The sequence below is a fragment of the Plecotus auritus genome (assembly GCF_963455305.1).
Source record: "Plecotus auritus genome assembly, chromosome: 5".
NCBI lineage: Eukaryota > Metazoa > Chordata > Mammalia > Chiroptera > Vespertilionidae > Plecotus > Plecotus auritus.
Genome location: NC_137776.1, coordinates 167,465,166 through 167,488,384, shown reverse-complemented (window position 1 = coordinate 167,488,384; position 23,219 = coordinate 167,465,166). Strand labels below are relative to the sequence as shown.

At 40.3% G+C, this 23,219-nt stretch overlaps 1 protein-coding gene across 3 annotated transcripts in view; it reads left to right on the top strand.

Annotated features, from left to right (window-relative positions):
• The window catches only part of LPAR1 (lysophosphatidic acid receptor 1), a 135,352-nt gene that overhangs the window by 27,152 nt on the left and 84,981 nt on the right, over window positions 1-23,219 (top strand). The window lies entirely within an intron of this gene.

The following is a 23,219-nucleotide window of genomic DNA, read 5'->3' as shown; positions in this document are numbered from 1 at the left end:
ATTTATCTTTATCCGACTGGCTTATTTCGCTTAGCATAATGCTCTCCAGTTCTATCCATGCTGTTGCAAATGGTAAGAACTCCTTTTTTACCGCAGCGTAGTATTCCATTGTTTAGATGTGCCACAATTTTTTAACCCACTCATCTGCTTATGGGCACTTAGGTTGTTTCCAAATCTTAACTTGTAAATTGTGCTGCTATGAACATAGGAGTGCATATATCCTTTCTGATTGGTGTTTCTGGTTTCTTGGGACAAAGGAGGCAAGAGCATACAATGGAGTCAAGACAGTTTCTTCAATAAACAGTGCTAGGAAATTTGGTCAGATACATACAAAAAAATGAAACTAGATCCCCAACTTACACCATACACAACAACAAACTCAAAATGGCTAAAGGATCTAAATGTAAGATGGGAAACCATAAAAATCCTACAACACTCCGAAGGCAGCAAAATAGCAGACATATGTCATAGCAATATCTTTACCGACACAACTCCTAGAGCAATGGAGACTAAGGAGAAAATAATAAATGGGACTACATCAAAATAAAAAGCTTTTGCACAGCAAAAGAAACCATCAACAAAACAATAAGAAAGCCCACGGCATGGGAGAACATATTTGCCAATGATATTTCAGATAAGGGTTTAATCTCCAAAATTTACAGAGGACTCATGCAACTTAACAAAAGGAAGATAAACGATCCAATCAAAAAATGGGCAAAGGATCTAAATAGACACTTTTCAAAAGAGGACATACAGAAGACTTAGAGACATATGAAAACCTGCTCAAAGTCACTAATCATCAGAGAGATGCAAATCAAAACAACAATGAGATACCATCTCACACCTGTCAGAATGGCTATTATCAGCAAATCAACAAACAAGTGCTGGTAAAGATGCGTGGAGAAAAAGGAACCCTCGTGCACTGCTGGTGGGAATGCAGACTGGTGCACCCACTGTGGAGAACAGTATGGAGTTTCCTCAAAAAACTAAAAATGGAACTCCCATTTGACCCAGTAAATCCCAATGTTAATGTTTTTAAATATCAACTCTTTATTCCTCTGTATTTATACATATAATTTGTGTGGTCATTGATTAGATACTATAGACAAAAATCATCCAAATTCTTCCAAACTAAAAATATTAGCTGTTAACACTTTTTGTATATGTCTTTTCATATATTCAAAGACATAGATATGTTCAGTATTATTTTCTTTTAATTTTTAGTAACTTTTCTTATAAAAATGATACATATACAATTTAGAATCCCTGAAAAAGATAAAAAACATAAATAAAAACTGACAAATCTTTCCCCTTAAAAATAAAGTAATAATTTTTAAACTAGTTCTTCCAAGTATGTACATGTCTGTAAACCCATATTTTTTATCAAATAAAAATGACATGAACATTTCCTTCCCCCCTCCCTCCCTCCCCCCTCCCTCCCTCCCTCCCTCCCTCCCTCCCTCCCTCCCTTCCTTCCTTCCTTCCTTCCTTCCTTCCTTCCTTCCTTCCTTCCTTCCCTTAGGAATGTACTAAGCATTTTTGTGTCAATATATGCACTACTAAACTTGTTTCAATGTGGATTTCCTTTTATTGATCTTGCGTCTCCTGAGTCTGAGGGTTTCTACCACCAATTCTGGGGCACTTTTGTCCATTGTTTCTTTGAATAACACGTTACTCCTGCTTTGTCAGTTCTCTGGTTCCAGATCACCATAGAGGCATCTTTGAGACTTTCACGATCATTCCTGCCTATGAACCTCACTTCTAAGTTTACCCCTGTGCATCTGTCCTCCATTCTCATCAGTTGCACTTTGACTTAACTCACTCATCATGTTTCTAATTTGAAATACCATATTTTTCTTTCCTAGAAACTCAGTTTGGCTCTTTTTCTAAGTTGTGTGATCACTTTTAATATATCAGACTTTTAATATAGTCTGTATCTGATAATTCCTTTATCTGTAGACCTTGTCTAATTCTGCTATTTGTTGTTTCTGATGACACTTGTATGTTTTGGCTTGCTTCCTCACGCTTTGTTTTTTTTTTTTTTTTTTTTTTTTTTATGTGAGCTCACATTTCTAGAAACTTTTTTCTCTGGGAATTCTTTGAGAACTTAAGGTGAATCAGTTCAGGAAGAACTTGTGCTTGCTTCTGCTGGATGCCTTAAGGGCACTATCAAATCGCGTCTACATCCGTTTCAACATTCAGTTTCAGATTGATTGGGTGGTCACACCTATGTATTAATTCAGGCCCCCGATGAATTAAGGGTAAGTGTCTGGATATAAGTTCTCAGGGGAGGCTCTTTCCTACCTACATCCAAGACGGAGACAGTCAAGTCTCCTTACCCTCTCCCTATGTGACATGGGTCAATATTTGTTTCTCTAGTTCACCTGTTGAGGGTAGTTGAGGGTGGATGAGGGTGGATGTCCCAGGTTTTTATAGAGGGTTTTTATCTGCCTTTCACTTTCCACTTGGTGATTCTGCCTATAAAAGTCAAAACTAGAAGTCACCTGGGGTTGGAGTATAACTGATTGCTAAGTTCAGTGTTCTTTTACCTTGACTGATTTCTTGACATATTTTAGCTTTTCAGGAGGTTCATTACTTTTTTGGCCAACTGGACTAAGCATTTACAAAGGTTAGGGGTGTGTGTGTGTGTGTGTGTGTGTGTGTGTATGCATTGGGATGGTTTTCAGGGTAATTTGTCCTCAGTATTTCCAGAATGGAAGTCCACAATATAACTTTTTAATAGCAGGACATATTTCATCCTTCAAATAAATGTTGTTTACTTAAATAATTTCCTTCCTTAGAACCTTAAGGTTGCTTTCAATTTCTCTGTCACAAAGGATGGCCTTATATAGCTATCTTAGCGTAGGTTGTTGATAATTTCCTTAGGATAAATATCTTTAAGCAGGATTGCTAGGTCAAAGGCTATGCTTGTTGTATTTTTTTTTTCATAAAGAGGAAGGGAGAGGGAGAGAGAGAGATAGAAACAGTAATGATGAGAGAGAATCGTGATCTGTTGCCTCCTGCATGCCCCCTACTGGGGATCAAGCTTGAAACCTGGGCACATGCCCTGACCGGGAATTGAACCAGGGACCTCCTGATTCATGGGTTGACTTTTAACCACTGAGCCACACCAGCCAGGCTGCTTGTTTGGTTTTTGATAGAGATTGCTAGAGACATCCTGCAGGATCAGGATGATTGCTCTATATTGAAACTCCCAGTCCTAGTACTTGAAGGTGCCACCCTTCATTAACACTGAGTGTTATAAATTTAAACACATCATCAATGTTTTGGGGGAAAATACACTTACTTTTTAAAATTCAGATTTCTTTGATCATTTAAGAGGTTAAGCACAACTTTTTTTAAACACTCATTTGTATCTTTCTGTCAATCATTTTTTCCTATTAGGCTTATTTGTAGCTTTATTTTTATTTGTTTCAACTATATACTTAATATATATAATTTTCTGTTGAAAACTTAAGATATTAATGGACTTTCTGATGTTATAAAACATTTTTCCAGTGTGCATTTCCATACCGGTGGGCAAAAGTAAGTTTACAGTTATGAGTATGTAAAACAAAGTTTATTCTTATATTATTTATCAATAATTGTATTATTTTACATCCAAACAAATGCTGCCCACCCCCATATATCTATATATAAGCTTTAAATATTTAGTTACCTTTATCTGTATCTTATGGTTTTTGCTTTGTCATTTTGCTAAAATAGCCACTCCTCACTTTAGGATGATGTAAATCTTCTATTATATTTTCTTTTAGGTTTTTTTTTTTAGGCTTTACTTTTCATAGAATGTATGTGATGTGAAGATCTGTCTCTCACCTTCTACCACTGTGAATTTATTATTCAAGTTGGTTTGCCTGTGTACCTATTTGGAAGTATGATTTGGATAAAGCCAAATAATTTTGGACTTTTTTCATGTTGAGGCTGTAACTTTTGAAAATGGAATTGGCATGGCATGGGATGGATAATGTACAGGGAGTGGTGAACTTGGAGAAGAAGCAGGTGAGTGTGTTAAGAAAGGCTAGATGAGTTAAGGGATGTGTTAAAGAAGAAGGTTAGCTCTAATGCTTAAGCATCACAGGGTCCTCCCACCAACTGGTGTGTGTATGTTTGTTTTCCTAATGGCCATTGGGAATAGAATGTGTGGGATTGTCAGGTTTGTAGTGAGCTGAGAAAGCTGGGAATACTTTGTATTACCAGCACTTTGTTTCTTGTGTGGTACAGCCTTTTGTGTGCAGTGGGTGCTCAATAAATATTTGTTGCATGAATGGGCGAATAAAGGAGATTCACTGGTTAGGAAATAAAGTTAAATTGTGTTTAAATACTTTGGATTTTTGGGTAAACAACTTCTTTAAGTCATTTTTTATTTTTAGTGGCCATGCATCTCCATTAATTTCTCCCCTTGTTATTCAACAAGCCTTATTAAGGACTGTTTATATGCCAGGCACACTGAGCATTAGAATAAAAAGATAATTATGGTGCTGTTCAAAGTCCAGTAGTTGCCTCATAAAAGAGTGGAGTTTAGTGAGATGAATATTATATCTTATGTGCAAGGTACAAAGATGAGGGCATATAGGAGGGCACCACCAATGTACTGCTCATGGTGATGTGTGTGTGGGTGACTAAGAAGGGGAGTTCTGAGACTTGATAATAAAAGACTAAAAGATACAGAGTTCTACAGCGTTGTGGATGGGCACTGGGAGAGAGTGTTTCATTCAGTGAAAAGAGAATATGAAAAGGCATGAAACAACACAGTGTTTTCTAGGATCTCCAAGTAATTTGGTTTGGGAAACAAGGGAAGACCTGCTCATGCATGAGGCAGAAGCCAGATCACGGGAGGTCTTGCCTACTGTGCAAAGACATCTGAAGTTTGCCTCCTCCCTCCCAATTCTTGATAATGGAAAGGACTTCTATAGTTTTGTCAGTTACATCATTATGGGAGGTTAAATTGGAGAGGGACAGAGAAGTGAAATAAGATTAGCGATAGAGACCCTTGCAATTGTCCCCGGGAGATGACCTGAACTAAGTAAGTGACCGCGAGGCTGGAGGAGAGAGAATGGATTTGAATCTGTTGGAAAGTGTGCAGTCAATCGGATTTAGTGACATGCTAAGTGTAGGAAAGTACTAAGTTGAATTTGACATAGTTTTGAATTTGAGGTTTTAAATGAAATGCAGCATTGTGAGAGAATGTTCTGGAATGGGAATACACATTTAAGAATCTGCCACCGTCTTCAGCCTGCGGGATCCATGGTTATGGGTAAGATGGCCTACGGAGAGTGAGCAGGAGTAGAATAGAAAAGGGCCAAGCAGAGAACTCAGGGGAGCATCAGCATTTCCAGATCCTCAGAGGAAGAGGATCTTTCAAAGATGCCGGAGGAAGAGCAGTTAGAACCTTGGATAAGAATCAAGGGAGCATGGTGTCATGTGTAAGGCAAGTTTAAAAAGACAGTGATTAACAATGTAAAATGCCACTGAAGGGTCAAGTAAGATAAGGGCCGAGAAATGTCCTTATTTAGAGGAAAGTGATCTTTTCTCAAAATTTTGAATGGTGAGGCAGACGCCTTGTGCCTTGTATAAGGATGTTAAAGAAATGAGCACAGACTGTTCCTTCAATATTCTTGGCCTTGAAAGTGAGAGAGAGAGGGTGTGGAAGGTGTCAAGGAGAGGGGGAGAGGAGGAAATAATAGTTGGGATTAAGGGAGTATTTTTTTTCCTGTTTTCTTTTAAAATAGGATTTATAGCATGCTTTTATTCTGAGGGCTGGGAACTGAGGAGAGAACAAAGCTGAAGGTGCAGAAGAGAAAACTGGATGAAGCAAACTTGAGTTCACAGCTGGATATGGCCAATGGAGGGCTAGGATGAGAGAAATGTATTACACAGCCAGCGTCGGCCAAAACTGGTGACTGTTACTACCATTGGAAGATACAGTTTTCTGAAGCAAGCATGTCACAACTATTTATGGCATAAAGAACTGTGGCAGCCATACTGGGTGTATGATAAAGCCTTCATGGAACAATTATTTGGGTATTTCCCCCTAAGTCTGAATTGTTGGGATAAACTGTATTGAAATAGTGAATATCTTTGATACTACCAACAGTGTAAGAATATTACATGTTGGTTGGAGCAGTGGTCAAATAATATGTAAATGAATTCAATACTTTTGGATTATTGCTGCTTAGCGTAATTCTAGTTTCCCTTACATTCTTGTTTCTGTGAGCCACAGAACCTGGAGTGCAGTAAAGAGTTCTGGGGGACAGTTACGAGGGTGTGTGGCTCCAGCACCCTGCCTTCCCTTCCACAGATGCATCTGGGGGACTGCCCATTCTGTGATTGCTGCCACCGCTCTTTAGTCCCTGCACCCCAAGTAATAGTTTACCATATGCCATTTCCCTACCCTCCCAAACAGAAGGAAGTTTTCCTTTCACGCAGGAAAATGCTTTAAGGCATCCTCAGAGGTGACTGCACGTGTGTAAAAACAGCCTTTCTCTTTCACCGTGTGGTCCCTTCTGTTAAGCAGATTTCATTAGGTTTTCCCACAGAACAGGCTCTAGGATGATTTGTCTGTCACCGCTGGTCTCACTCTTGCCAAGCCTTCATCTGAACAGGCGCTGGAGGTGCCACGTGCACGCATTCACTCTGTCCTGCCTTGGAGTGTTCCGGCTTGCCTACTGAACTCCAGGGATCAGGGCAGCCATAGTCTGTCTTTCTCTGTTTGAGAATGAATCTCTGTGGTTTAAATACCTTCTTATTGATGCCATAGAATTTAGGGATTCCCATTCTAAATGGACTTCCGATGACCGTGCCTGGATTCCCAGAGTTCCTGACCTGGGCATTCCCATAACTGACACTTCCATATTTTAAATTTTTATATTGTTTTTCTTTTATATTTTATAATTGATTTTAGAGAGAGGAAGGGAGAGGGAGAGAGAGAGAGAGAGAGAAACATCAATGATGACAGAGAATCATTGATCGGCTACCTCCTGCACGTCCTCCACTGGGGATCGAGCCTGCAACCCAGGCATGTGCCTTGACCGGGAATCGAACCCTGACCTCCTGGTTCATGGGTTGTTGCTCAACCACTGAGCCACACTGGCCGGCAACACTTCCATATTTTAAAGAGACGTCACACACCCCTAGTACTTTAGACTTTGGGTGGACACATGTTTCCAGAGCTGCTTATATTCCTCTTTTACTGGCAGTTTTAATTGCTTTGTTCTATTAGCCTTGGCAGGAAAAATCCTACCTGTATTTATGGCTTTTGATCCTCTGCTTTATCCCGTTTTGACTAGGGATAAGAGAATGTCCACCTGTCCAGCTCTCAAAAGGTGAGGGATACTGCTTTACACTCATCGTCACTACACCCCCCTTGTTATTTTACATCGTGTGATCCTGTCCCCCATTTTAAAAGATAAGTTATTTCTGAAATATGTTCCCACTTGCTTCTGGTTTTGTCAGTGAAAATTGTCTGGTAAAATTAAATTTATTTATTTTGCCTTAAGTTAACTACAATACATATACAGGGTGGGGAAAAAGTAGGTTTACAGTTGTGAGTATGTGAAACATAGAGTTTATTCTTGTATTAATTGTTATTTATCAATTATTGTACTATTTTCTATTCGAACAACTGTAAACCTATTTTTGCCCCACCCTGTCTGTATTATGGTGATTTACTGTGTAGTGTTCAGATTGAGGTGGCTTAGAAGTAACTTTGAAAATTGATTTCTCAAGGGAATTTTACAAGGAAAGTATAATACATGAATATGTAATTAGAACCCTATTTCTTTTTAAGGAATATTAGTTAGGACAGCCCAGCATTTCCATCTGTTTGATTTTAACATTAAAGTTAGAAACACACAGTGAGCAAAAAGACTATTAGCTTATTGTAACTGTCATAATGTATACATAGTTCTAGATGCATTTAGTTACATTTCATTCTGACTCCAAAGATGACAGAATTCTCTGGAGACTACATTATGCAGAAGAGAATAATATCGCTTCCATTTTAATTGCAAAGTAACAAAGCTTTTTCCACTTCACAACTTGTGTGGACAGTGTGCCAGCATTAGCCAATGGAAATTTTTGCAATGATGGAAATGCTTTATTTTTGCACGGTCTACATATGGTATGCGGCTTTCTTATTGGACAGAGTAGGTCTAGATTTTGGAGTTAAACACCCCCCCACCCCCATTTCCTAGCTGTGTAGCTCTGACTGATTTCAGAAGGCTTATTCTTTTGGGCAGGCACAGCTCCCCACTCGGGCACACAGCTGGAAATGTGGTGCAGCGTTTGCTAGATCCACGGAGCCAGATCCCTGAGGCTGTGTACCTTGACTGTTGAAACAGGAGAAAACCCTGGTTCCACTCCCCAAAGAAGTCTTCCCAATCAAAGTGGGGCCCATTTTCCCCCGAGTTACAAATCAATACTAAGAGACTTGGCTAGTGACAAAGAAATTCTTCGTGTTAGAATTCTCCCTGTACCCAGATCTTTTAAAACTGGACTTTTGTTCTTCCCTACTCAGGAGGCCATGAACTAGCCAGTGGATTATTTATTGTGCTTACTGATTTGTTATTATTACTTTTTAACACACACACACACACACACACACACACACACACACACACACACACACACACATTATTTTAGAGAGAGAGGAAGGGAGAGGAAACATGGATGAGAGAGAAACATTGATTGGCTGCCTCCTGTACGCCGCCTACTGGGGATTGAGCCTGCAATCTGGGCATGTGCCCTGATCCGGAATCGAACCTGTGGTCTCTTGGTGCATGGGTTGACGCTCAATATACTGGCTGGGCATGCTTACTGATTTATGAAAAAATTTCTTTGCACGAAATTTCTGAAAGTGCAGGGAGGAAGGGAGAATAGCGGATCAGTGGTTGTTTCAGAAAACAGAGCTGCACAATACAGGGTCGCCCCCACTGCTCTCATTGGTCCCCACTCTGTTCTGGAAAACGAGGCAGAGTGGGAGAGGTCTGAACCTTCTTACTTCTGGCTTTTCCTTTTCAGCAAGCAAAGCATTCACTGAACACTGCTTTTAACTGAGCTTCATCTTCCCTGCTCTTAACAGATACTGCTCCCAGGGTCTTATAAATGGCTGGCTGTTATTCTTGCTTTCAGAGCCATTTTGAGTTTAGTCTTTTTGTTTGTCTTCATGTGTACTTTAACTGGAAATTGGGTGGAGAAGTAGCAAGGGCTGATGTCATCTCTATTCAGAAGTCCGTTTATGACCCGTTGCAAGATTTATTGGTTTAATCACAGCCTTGAGTCTAATGAAATGTCTCTGGGCTGCACTGAATGATTTTAGACTTTCACTTTTTTTTTTTTTTTAGGCTTTCATGTTTTCTGAGAAGATTGATACGGCCACACAGAGAATCATTTAGTATAAAGGGATTATCTTTTGACAGAAAAAATTTTATTTCCAAATGATGTCAACTCTGTGTCCACATCTCTCCTCCTTCTTTTAACTTTAAAATTTACTAACATAAAAAACAACAACATTTGTATGAATGAGATATTGCCTGTCCAGTAGAGCTATCCTATGACCTTATGCTGATGAGCAGGAAATGAATTTAAGGAGCCTCAGACCTACTGACCAGTCCTTTTCTTAAAGGAAGCTTGCTATTGACTTTGTCAAAGCTAAAGCTGTTGCTTTTGGCAAACGCCTTCCCCATTTAGATGAGCAGCATTAACTAGCTTCATTCCACGGGTTAATTCCTATAATGATGTGGTGGGTACATTTCGCAGCTCTCTTATTCTTGTGGACACACAGTGAGATGGAATCCTGTTTAAAAATAACATGTTCTTAGTAGCTTCAAAAAATTGACATATAACATTATATTAGTTTCAGATGTACAACATGATTTGATTATTTGTATATATTGTGAAATGATCACCACAATAAGTCTAGTTAACATCCATCACCACAAATAGTTACAATTTTTTTTCTTGTAATGAGAACTTTTTAAAAAATATATATATATTTTATTGATTTTTTTACAGAGAGGAAGGGAGAGAGATAGAGAGTCAGAAACATCGACGAGAGAGAAACATCGATTAGCTGCTTCCTGCACACCTCCCACTGGGGATGTGCCCGCAACCAAGGCACATGCTCTTGACCGGAATCAAACATGGGACCCCTCAGTTCGCAGGCCGACGCTCCATCCACTAAGCCAAACCAGTCAGGGCGTAATGAGAACTTTTAAGATCTATTCTCTTAGTGACTTTCCAATATACAATGCAGTATTCACTATAGTCAACATGCTGTACATTATAGTTACAGTTAAAGTCTGTATTGAATAATTCAAAAACTTCTTCCTAAGAAATTTTCTGGCAACTCTCATAATTGGATAAGTGAAGCAACCCTCCAATTTGGATTGCAGTCTAATTTTGATTTTTTAAAGAAAATGCCAAATTTTTTGTGTGTGTCTGGTATGAAAAGCACATGAAACTACTTTTTAATCAACAGCACTGAACACTTAAGACTCTTATCAGAGCCTTCAGTCAAATTATCTACCTTCCAGTTGTACCAAAGGCTGTTTGAGACAACTGGCTATTACACGAACAGTCCAGTGAGTGGTTCTCAAAGTGTTGTGCGCAGACCAGCAACACCAGCGTCCCTGAGAACTTGTGAGTACAAATTCTCAGGTCCATGCCAGACCTCCTGTACAGAAACGCAGCGGGGTGAGGCCCCGCCATCTGTATTTGAACAAGCACTCCAGGGAATTCTGGATGCTGCATGCTGCAGACTGAGAACCACTGATCTGATGCCGTAGTTACCACATTTGCCTTTCAACCTAAGCTCACTTTGGACACATTAAAATACAGGTTCTTGGTTTCCATTCACATAGTCCGATTCAATAGTCTGATTTAGTTGGGCCCAGGAATCAGTGGCCCTGCTGTTACATGTATGATGATCTGTGCGTTTGTCACATGTGGCCTTTATTATGTTGAGGTTATATTCATTCATAATTTTTATCATGAAAGGATGTTGAATTTTGTCAAATGCTCTTCCTGCAGCTCTTGAGAGAGAGGGTCATATGATTTTTATCTCTTATTAATATGGTGGATCATGTTTACTGATTTGCATATGTTGAACCTTCCTTGCACTCCAGAGATAAATCCTATTTGATCGTGGTGTATGGTCCGTTTAATGCCGTGGTCTTTCTCTTTGTTTTGCTAGAATTTTGTTGCTGATTTTTACGTCGTATTCATCAGGGGTATTGGCCTGTAGTTTTCTCATTGTGCCCTTCTCTGGCTTTGGTATCAGGGTAGCACTAGACTAGTCAAAGGAGTTTGGGCATGTTCCCTCCTCTTCAATATTTTTGAATAGTTGGGAAGGATTTGCATTAATTCTTCTTTAAATGTTTGGTAGCATTCACTAGTGAAACTCTGGTTTTAGTCTTTTTTATCTTGGGTAGTTTTGGTTACTGTTTCAATCTACTTACTTGTTATCTTTGAATTTTCTATTTCTTTCTGATTCAGTCTTTGCATGTTGTACATTTCTAGGAATTTATCTATTTCTCTTAGATTATCCAACTTGTTGACAAATAATTGTTCATAGTCCTGATTCTTGTTCTTTTATAACTTTCTGTAACTTGTTTGGAAATGAATGGGGTCCAGAAACTAAGTAAATGATGGACTATCTGCCCTTTTCCTTGAAACGAGCTTCGTGTTTGAAGAACCTTTCCCTGCTCTGGGTTAGGGTCTCTTTATGTCTTCCTCCATAGGATGGTACATCACAACCATCCGTAGCCTGGCTGTGAAAGAGTTAACGTTCCCCATTACCAGGCACTGACATAGGCAGTCGGGGAAATCTGGTTCATTTTGTTTCAAAATACACCATACCTCAAGTAAGTACAAACAGCTGCGATGCAGGACTGGAGCCAAAAGAAATCAGTGTGGTGCTATGAACTCCAACTGAGGAGAGTTCATGTAACATGGATCAGAGATCAGGCTCCAAAATGAAACCATCAGGGCCCAGCAGGAGAAGGGTCCTTACTCGTCACCCCAGTCACCTCCCCAGCTGCCACCCAAAGAAACTGGGGTGGTTCCTCAGAGAGGGGGCCTTCTCCTTTTTTCCTTCGGAGCCACTTCTCTGCAATGGACGGAGCTCACCACGTTCAGTTTCTTGGAGCCCAGAACTCCAGTGGTGTGGCATGGAGAATTCTTGGAATAGAAAGGAAGTGTAGATATGCTGCCTGCTTATTCGCCTTAAAACAACAATCATTTGAAGCCCAGCCCTACAACACATGCTCCGTCCTTTTCAAGCCTCAGGAAATTCTTGGTAGAAACTGCATCTACTGAGTCTGTTTGGCTGTTCCTTCTTCTCCCAGATTATTTTTTTTTAGTTAATATCAGTTTAGTGAATTTTTTTGTTTTCCTTCTGATTTCTTTTATACCAGAATTGCCTTTCTAATCTTATAATGCCTTTTCATCTCGTTGGGGGACCCATATAATCCCTTTCCACACCCGTTAGATGTTTTCTGTATGACAGTCTCCAATCTCAACATGTTTGGATCCCCCCTGGGATTTTCTGGACATCTAGCCATTAATTAGTCCGAAAGGACAACATCTTTCAGGCTAATGGTTAGATGGTCACAGGTCTTTCAAGTGGTGCCTCCCAGCTGCCTTTAGGTCCCCGTTTGGTTTTGGGGGGACGTCTCAGGCATGGGAGCTTTGTGGCCACTTGGGGGTTTTACTCACTCTTCTCAGTTTATAAAAAGGCTTCTTTCCTCTCCATTCTTTTGCTGCTTTTGTGATCAGCAGCTTCAGCAATCATTTTTAAAAGCTATCCCCTGTTAAGTTTAAAACCCTTTCATAAAAGAAAAAAAGGGAGTTAGAATACCATTCACAGAAGTTAGGGAAAGGCCCTTTTCCTGTTTGTTTTCATAGTTACTAAATCGTGGAGAAGAGTCATTGAATTCCCTTTGCTTCACATTCCTAATTTCGCCAACAGGGGTGATAATGTTCGAAATGTTACCCCCGGACCTGTTATATGAATGAATGAGGCCAGCCTTTGCTTCACTGACCTCTCAAGCTGGCAAAAGCATGTATGTGAATCGCAGGAAGCTATGGTATTTACATATCCACAACCCAGCTGGGGATAATTCATCCTCTAGCACAATACTAGTTTTCTTTAGATTTCCCTCTGAACTTACTGTTTTAAAGAGACATTGCCATGAGGGACTTCATGGAGGAAAAGTGCTGTATATTGGGAGCAGGAAAGGAAATGAAATTAAGTGCCCCATTATTTTTCCCATGGCAAAGCAGATACTAGGATTGAATTTCACAGGTATAATTCCCTCCCCTCCTCCCCTCATAACTTTGGGCAGATGTACAAGTGTCTGGACTTAGGATGTACCCTGATTTTTTTTTTAAAGCTAACTTATCTCCAGTTTTATTAGAGATTAGTGAAGGAAACTAGGTTTCTTATTTGGCTCTTGAATTTTTTGAAAATAAACAAAACGTTCCTATTTTGAATAGCACATTGTGGGCCCAACAACATCTGGAAGAGATTATTCTCACTGCAGGCAGAAGAACTTTCATAACCAGAGAACACAGTACCTTTTCACAGTTCCTTCCCTTATGTCCTGCGAGCAGAAGAAGCTGATTGCCGGGGCTTCTGCCTTTGTCTTTGTTTTATTCGATGCAAATGTATCTCTCTGTTCGCTTTTGGAAATACAGCACAACTTGGTGGTGCGATGCTGCCTACATTGTTTGCTGTGGTCCAGACTTCTCCTTTTTCAAAAGACCTATTTGACTTTTGGCAACATGCCTCTTACACGTTGCCATTTGTCTGAGACGTCTTTTCCTGTCTTCTCCGAAATCAGGCACATGTGTGTCTGGGACGGTCATGTATTTTGTAACAGTAACTTCTAACTAGATTAAAACATTTCTTCTCAATTAAATTTATTCGTGGGCATGCCTGTTCTTACAGTTGGTAGTGACACATGAACACAGCCTTCTACTGAAACACATTTGTTTTCCATGATGGGGACCTCTTCTCTTGCCCCTGCGCCTCCCGGGCCCCTCCTCCTCCTCCTCCTCCTCCTGCTCGGCCCCTCCCCCACGCCTTCTCATCTCTCAAATTCACAGAAAAGTTGCAAGTGCAGTGCAGAAGTACCAAGAACCTTTTATCTCACCAAGCCATTAAGAAAGAATTGCTGACACTGCCCTCGCACCCTCGAATACTTAGTAATGTATTTCCTGCGGACAAGGATGTGCCGCCACATAGTCACAAAACCACCGTCAGAATTAGGAAGTTAACGTCACTATCTTACTATCAGCTATTTTTCAGATCCCATTCACCTTTTCCCCAGTCGTCTCGATAATATCCTTTATGGCTAAGGGTCCCGTCCAGGATCCTGCATTGTGTTTGTCATGTCTCTTGTTAGTCTCCTTTCATGAGAAACAATTTCTCAGTTTATTTTCTTTATGATCTTGATGTTTTGAAGACAATAGTACACTTATTTTGTAGAATGTCTCTCAACCTGAACTCAATCAAAAAGGAGAAATGGTTCACTTTGGGTGTGACCCATGTTTCCTTTTGATTGAATTCAAATTTTGAAACTTTAGCAGGAGTATCACGGAAGTGATGCAGCATTCTTCTCATTGCATCCTATCAGGTGGTACACAATGTCAATTCGTCCCAATTTCCCGTGATGTTTTACTTTGATCACTTGGTTATGGTGGTGTCTTCTAGACTTCTCCACTGTAAAGTTACAATTTTTTCTTTGCAATTAATAAGAATATGTTGGGACATATTTGAGTCTATGTGAATGTTCCTTTTTTTTTTTTGTCAGACTTTTATTAGTTTATGTTAAAATGAACTCATGAATTTCTTTTATTCAAAGAGTTATAAATTTGTTCTTTCATTTATTTTGAAGGTCAAAAATGTCCGTTTAGGCCAGGGGACACCCTTCAAGCTAGTGTCCTTGTCCTTTTAACACGTCTCTTTAATTCTTTGAGTGGTGTCTTACTATCTATCATAAGATGTACCTCTCTTGCCTCAGCTCTGGAAAAAATATTTCTCCAAAGAGCCTGGTTCCGTACAGTAGAGAATGGTATTTAGAGACCAGGACCTAAGTGCTAGGATACTTGTTGTTATTGGGGTGTCACTACTCCCTGGCCTCCTACTGTATAATGCACACACATACTCTGACACCTATTTTGATTTCTATAGCTATTGAAAACCACAACTCCGTAGCTCTTTCTCTCCCCTCTTTCTCTCTTTTTTAAGCCTCACCAGAGGATATTTTTCCATTGATTTTTAGAGAGAGTGGAAGAGAGAGGTAAAGACAGAGAGAAACATCAATGTGAGAGAAACACATCGATTGTTGGTCTGCAGGCTGACACTCTACCCACTGAGCCAAACCAGCTAGGTCTCTCCCCTCTCTTGGATGTGCCTACACCTTCGGGCGTTGACAAGTGCTTTGGGTTACCTGCCCGTAGGGACATTCCGCTTCCCTCATTTAATCTCTAGCACTCACATTGGGCTGTTCTTGTATTATTACAAACACATGATTTTATATATACTAGTACAGTGGTCGGCAAACTCATTAGTCAACAGAGCGGCAAACCGCGGCTCGTGAGCCGCATGTGGCTCGCGAGCCGCAGTTTGCCGACCACTGTACTAGCATATTAGAGTTAGTGGTCAGATTTCCTTACAAGTCAGTGTTTTCCATTCAAGGAGAATGTGCTTTAAATATTGTACTTAAAGAAATCTATAATACAGCATTTTTCTTTATTATAAGACTTACGCTTTCTTTTAATATTTTTTTTGAGAACATACCTAAACTAGACATATTTAAAGTGTACAATTTGGTTTGTTTTGACATGTGAATATATCTTTTAAATGATCACCATAATCAATCCCCCTTCACATTTCCTCCTGTGCCTTTGAAGTTGTTCCCTTTTGTTGCCCTGGCCTCCCCTTCTATCCTTGTCATATAGACGACAGCATTTTCTGTAGTTTCATATGAATGGAATCAGACAGTAAGTGCTTTGCTTTATTTGGCTTCTTTCAGTTAGTGTATTTATTTTGACACTGATACATGCCATCGTGTATATGAATAGTTCATTTCTCTTTGTTGCTGAGTAGTATTCCATTGTCTTTATATAAAAAAAATTTGTCCATTCTTTTCTGAACTGATTTTGAGATATTTCCAGTTTTTGGCTTTTTGAGATAAAGTTTCTTGAACACATTCAAGTCTTTGTATTGACATATGTTTCTTTTCTCTTGGGTAAATATCCAGGAGTGAAATGGCTGGATTGGATGGTAAGTGTGTGCTTACCTTTTAAAGAAACTGACAAATAGTTTTCCAACCCAATTCCATCTTGTATCCTCACAAGAGTGTGGGAGAGCTGCAGTTCGTTCACATCCTCACCAATGTTTGGTATGGTCTGGGTCATATGGAAACTCTGTTTAATATTTTGAGGGACTGCCAGGATGCTTTGCACAGTGGCTGCATCATTTTACACTACCACAAGCAACGCATGAGGGTTCCATTGCTTCATATCCTCACCAACACTTGTTATTGTCTGTTGTTTTTATTATAGTCATCCTAGTGGGTGTGAAGTGAACTTGATTTTGTTTCCCCAATGGCTAATGAAGTGGAGTATCTTTTTAAATACTTATTGTTCATTTGTATATTTTCTTTGCAGAATGTCTGTTCAGATCTTTTCTCACTTTAAAATTGGCTTCTTTTGTGTCTTTATTATTGAGTTGTAAGAATTTTTTTATATTCTGCATACAAATTGCTTTTCAGATATACGACTTACATAAATTTCTCCCATTTTGTGAGTTGTAATTTAAAAAGACTTATAGAATAAAACTGTATTTTTTAAAAAATATATATTTTTATTGATTTCAGAGAGGAAGGAAGTAGGAAAGAGAGATAGAAACATCAATGATGAGAGAGAATCATTGATTGGTTGCCTCCCGCACGCCTCCCACACTGGGGATCTACCCCACAACCTGGGCATGTGCCCTGACTGGAAATCGAACCGTGACCTCCTGGTGGATGCTCAACCACTGAGCCATGCTGGCCAGGTGAAAACTGTTTTTTTATATTTATACTAATTTAGTTCCTACTTTTGGTGTTCTCCATTTCTTTGTGAAGATTTATATTTCCATCAGATTCAATTTTTATTGTGTCTGATGGACTTCCTTTTAAACATTTCTTGTAGTCCAAGGTCTGTTTATGATCAATTATTTCAGCATTTTTATGTTTGAAAATATTTTTAATTTACTTTTGTTTTTGAAAAAAGTTTCCATGGTTATAGTATTCTAGATTGATAGGGTTATTTTTCCCATTACTTTAAAAATGTTGATCTCTGCCTTTTTGCTTGCATTATTTTTGATGAGAAATCTCCTGTCATCCTCATCCTTGTTTCTCTCTATACCACAATTCTTTTTTTATCTGGCAACTTTAAATAGTTTGTTATTATTATTATCTTTTGATAAATTTGATTATAATGTGCCCTTGTGCACTTTTGTTTCTTGTACTTGTCGTTCATTAAGGTTGTTAAATCTTTCAGTTTACAGTTTTTGTTAAATTTTGGACTTTTGATCTTTATTTTTCAAATATTTTTTCTGGCTTCCTTTTTCCTTTGGGGTCCAATTACATGTATGTTAATCCACTTGAAAATTCCCCACATTTCACTGATGTTCTTTTATTTTTTTTTTCCTATTAATTTTTTTCTCTTGTGTTCCATTTTGTCTAGTTTCTATTTTTGTCACTTCACTTTTTCTTGCTTCTTTGCTTGACTGGTAATCATAGATTGGATGCCAGACTGTGAACTGTACCTTGTTGGATGTTGGTTATTTCTGTGTTCCTATAAATATTCTCAAGCTTTGTTTTGAGTCACAGTTCATTATTTGGAAACAATTTAATCTTTTTAGGTCTTGCTTTTAAAATTCGTTCAGTGGGATAAACTTACTGTTTAGTCTAGGGCTAATTATTCTGTAGTACTGAGTCAAGATGCTTCTGAGCGCCCTGCCCCATATCCCGTGAATTACAAGGTTTTCCCGTCTTGCTGGTGGAAATAGAAACTATTCAGATGGCTGTCACTTAAGCCTCTAACGGTTTCCTCATGTGCCTTCTCTGACCAGTTCTCTGTTGAATACTCAAGGTGGACCCTGCAGATCTTTCGGGTTTTCTGTCTTTTCAGTCCACTTCCTTGTGATACTCTGAGCTCTAGCTGCCTTGGGCTTCTTGGGTTCTCAAATCTGCCTTTCAACTCAGTAAGTTCCCTGGATTCCACCAGAATGTGTCCTGGCCTGGACGTTCTTGTGACAGGAAGCTGGGGCAATTATGGGCTCACCTTGGTCTTTTCCCATTTCTTAGGGATCATTGTCCTTTGCCACACACACACTGTATTCCAGATAGATTATAACAGCTGCATCAATACTGGAAATAAATTTGAGTGCCTATTTTCTTATGTCGTGGCAAATGCATCTGAAAACTATCTTTCAAGCCTAACTTTCTTATGTCTATTTCTTTATGTCTAAACCACCATTCTTCAGTTCAAGCACTCAGAATTGATTTTGACCTATACTGTCAAAGGTACTTGAAGGTTCAGCTACTCAAAATGGTAAGGAAAGATGCCACTGTCCACAGACCCCTTTGCTGTTAAAAAAATGTTATATTGGATCACTTTTCTTATGACAGCGATAGACTTCTATATTCTCAACACTTTGCCTCAACCATATTTGCTCCCTTCCCCTCATCTCCACCAACATGTAATACATTCATATTACTCCTATTCTACACCACTTGGGAAATACTTCTGACTTTAGAAACATACACTTGCTCTTAGAAGGAAATAGCTCCCAAGACTCCTCCATTGGCTGTGGTTGTCAGAGTCTGGCTTGGCCTGGGGCTTCCTCATAGAGGCTGAGCTTTTCTTTCTCCTGAAACCTCAGGACTGCAAATGCTCAGCGTGGCTCAGAGGGTCCCTCGTCAAGCATTCCTCAATAAAAATATATCCACCCTAAGCTTCAGGGATTTCCTCCCTCAGGTGGAACTCCTAATTGCCATTAGTCTTTGTCACTGCTATGCGCCCCTATGCAAATGGTGGAGGGTCATGCCTGCGGATATTAAGATGATCCAGAGTTTAGGCATTGTGAGTCTCTGGCAATAGAAATAAAAGGGCAGTAGTAGGTCTGTCTCTTATCCAAAATATAATTTTTCTAATTGTCCTACCTTTCAAGAGGATTTTCTCAATCCTTTTATTTGACGCTGTTCTTTAATTTCCATCCCTTCTTTCCTTGTTCTCTCCCTTTGTGATTGAGCACACTCCGTGAGTTCATTTTTCTCTCACCCAGAAATCTGTAATTCCAACTCATTCCTGATCCACTATTCTTAAACTATGGTTTTTCCCCATTTTCTAAGCAATATAACATAAAGTAGCTTAAGATCAAAAACGTTAAGAGTATTGCCAATTTATTTTTTGCCCTAGTAGTGACGTGTCTTACAATTCCTAGTTATTTTGATAAGTTTCAGGATAACTTCTCTCCCAAGTAGGAACACTGTTTCAAAGTGAAAACTGGTCCTCACCAGTTTGGCTCAGTGGATAGAGTGTCGGCCTGCAGACTGAAGGGTCCAGGTTTCGATTCCGGCCAAGGGCACATGCCCCGGTTGCAGGCTCAATCCCCAGTAGTGGGTGTGCAGGAGGAAGCTGATCAATGATGCTCTCTCATCATTGATGTTCTCACTCTCTCTCTCCCTCTCCCTTCCTCTTTGAAATCAATAAAAAAAAATTTTTAAAAAAAGTGAAAATTGTATGCCTGTCAATTCAGTCTTTGAAATCAGGACAATGGGCTTATTTAAATAATTTTGGCCAGTTTTGTCAGTCTGTAGGATACTGGACTCTGACCTGATAAAATACGTGTAAAACAGTGTGATTGTGGTGCTTGAGTTTCTCTGTCTGCAGGCAGCATGAGCAGGAGGGGCTAGCTGTGTTCCTTCCTTTAAATGCATCAGCTTAATGCCATAGAGAAAGAACGATAGAGTTTTTAGGCCAAATGTAGAATAAAAGGTCTGATTGAAATGCCTGGCTTGTGTGGCTCAGCTGGTTGGGCATCATCCCGTGCACGGAAAGGTTGCGGTTCAATTCTGGGTCAGGGCACATCCCCAGGTTGTGGGATAGATCCCCGGTGGGGGTGTGCAGGAGGCAACCCATCAATGTTTCTCTCTCACATTGATGTTTCTCTCTCCTTCTCCCTTTCTCTCTCTAAAAATCAATAAAAATATCTTAAAAAAGAAAAAAAAAGAAAAATGAACCATCTTTCACCAGACAGTAAGTAAATTAAAAAAAAAAAAAAAGAAAAGCTGGAGAAGCAAATGGAAAAACTGATTCTGTATGTGGGAAAGGAAAGATTTAAGAACATGAAATATATTGTCTTCTGTGAGTATACTGAAGCAAGATCTTGGCTGCCACAAGTAGAGGTGGTATTTAAAAACAAAACATGAGGAAATTATTTGATTTCTCCAGTGCTTTTCTGATTTCTTTGTTCTAACTCTGCATGTGAAGCAAATGGACTCTGAAAGTGGTCCCAGCTTCCTTCATTCCAGCTGGACCCTTTGCCTTTGTGATTTCCCGGGAAGCAGTGGTGAGGGAGGGAGCTCAGGAAGAAAATGTAGCGTGGCTGTTCCTTTGTCACCCTTTCCACCCTTTTCTCTTCTTTTTTGGTTTTCAAAGCCTGAAATTCTCATTTTATCAGCTTTAGAAATAAAATGGTATTGACTGACTCCTTTTTCCAAAGGTGAAGCATTTTCTCCCTTTTCTGATGATTTCCTACAGTTTTTATCTTATTTCATTACACATATACAGGGGTGGGCAATAAGTAGGTTTACAGTTGTGAGTACATGAGAGTTTATTATTGTACTGGAGGTCCGGTGCATGAAATTCGTGCACGGGGCGGCGGGGGAGGGGTGTCCCTCAGCCCAGCCTGCACCCTTTCCAATCTGGGACCCCTCCAGGGATGTCCGACTGTCCGTTTAGGACTGCTGGCTCCCAACTGCTAGTCTGCCTGCCTTCCTGATTGCCCCCAACCTCTTCTGCCTGCCAGCCTGATCACCCCCTAACCACGCCCCTGCCAGCCTGATTGATGCCTAACTGCTCCCCTGCCAGCCTGTTTGCCCCTAACTGCCCTCCTCTGCAGGCCTTATCACCCCTAACTGCCCTCCCCTGCAGGCCTGGTCACCCCTAACTGCCCTCCCCTGCAGGCCTGGTCCCCCCCAACTGCTCTTCCCTGCAGGCCTGGGTGCCCCTCAACTGCCCTTCCCTGCAGGCCTGGTCGCCCCCAACTTCTCTCCTCTGCTGGCCTGGTCACCCCTAACTGTCCTCCCCTGCAGGCTTGATCACCCCCAACTGCCCTCCTTTGCAGGCCTGGTCCCTCCCAACTGCCCTCCCCTGCTGGCCATCTTGTGGTGGCCATCTTGTGTCCACATGGGGGCAGCCATCTTTGATTACATGGGGGAAGCCATCTTGTGTGTTGGAGTGATGGTCAATTTGCATATTACTCTTTTATTAGATAGGATAGAGGCCTGGTGCATGGGTGGGGGACAGCTGGTTTGCCCTGAATAGTGTCCCGGATCAGGGTGGGGGTTCCCTGGGGCATGGGATGGCCTGGGCGAGGGGCCTGTGATGGTTTGCAGGCCGGCCATGTCCCTGGCGACCCAAGCAGAGGCCCTGGGATCTGGGATTTATTTACCTTCTATAATTGAAACTTTGTAGCCTTGAGCAAAGGCCAAGGCAGGCCAGGGCTGCGGGAGCTTGGCTTCCTCCATCACCGGGGGCAACTCAAGCCTCCTGCTCTCTCCAGCTCCGTGGCTGCCGCCATTTTTGTTGGGATTTATTTATCTTCTATAATTGAAACTTTGTAGCCTTGAGTGGAGGCCTGGGCCCACCAGGGTGTGCGGAAAGCTTGGCTTCCTCCATTGCCAGGGTAACCCAAGTCTCTTCCTCTCTCTGTGGCTGTACCCATCTTGGTTGGGTTAATTTGCATACTCTCTCCTGATTGGCTGGTGGGCATGGCTTGTGGGTATAGCGGAGTGATGGTTAATTTGCATATTACTCTTTTATTAGATAGGATTATTATTTATTAGTTATTGTGTTATTTTCCATATGAACAACTCTAAACCTACTTTTGCCCACCCCTGTGTATCCAAGGCCACAGATACTCCTCTTTGTGAGTCTCCTTACCTGTCATCCATGGGTCTCCATTCACAGTTAGGCCAGGAATTCCCTTTGTTTTTCTCCAGTATTGACGTCCTTTCTGGTATCACTTGCCTTCCTTTTTCTGAGTTTCTTCCCTGTTTTGCTGAAGAGCATCCTGCAATAGAATTACGGGTTGTAAATCACGTTCCTCATTGCTCCATTGTCTCCTGGCTTCCAGGCTGCTCTAGAGAAGTCCAGAGATCAATTCCCAATTCACCACACACACACTTTCTTATAGCTTAGCGGATTTTTAAAAATATCGAGTGTAAAAAGAAACAAGAAGAAAAATAAACCTCATGATGGTGTGCTTATGTGAGTGTATTAAAATAATGGAAGTGGGCACTTCCTAGGCCTTTACACTCAACAAACATGACTTTCCCACTTTAGAAAATGTTTTGAGTTAGCGATTAGATTTGTCCTTCTCTTTTTCCTTCATTCTTTTCTTCTAGAATTGCTCTTATTTGGCTGTTCGATCTCCTGGACTAGCCCTCTAGCTTTCTCACTTTATTTTTTGCTCTACATTCTGGATTTTTAAATTTGGAACTTCACATTCCAATCCTTCTACTGAACTTCAGATGATTGATTTTTAAGCATTTTGATTTTGTTTCATGGGCCAATGACTTCTTCCTGATGTCACTATTTTTAAGTCTTTTCATCTGTTGGGATTCCGGAGAGAAGAATCTTCCAGCCTCAGGCCTCAGATGGTAGGAGGCTGGCTTCAGATGCTATTTAGTCCGGTAGGGAGAAGAGATACTAAGAAAGCTAAGCTAGCCTTCCTATATCTTATTGTTTTAGTCTTCCACGTTTGCGGTTCAGAGTTTTTCCTTTTCTTTTCTTTTCTTTTTCTTGTTCTGCCAGACTATAGAGCTCTCTGCAGCAAATTTCAAGTCTGAAATGTTTTTTTTATTTAATGTAAATGGCTCTATATATGTGCAACACTTTTCCAAAATTTTGAGGATAAA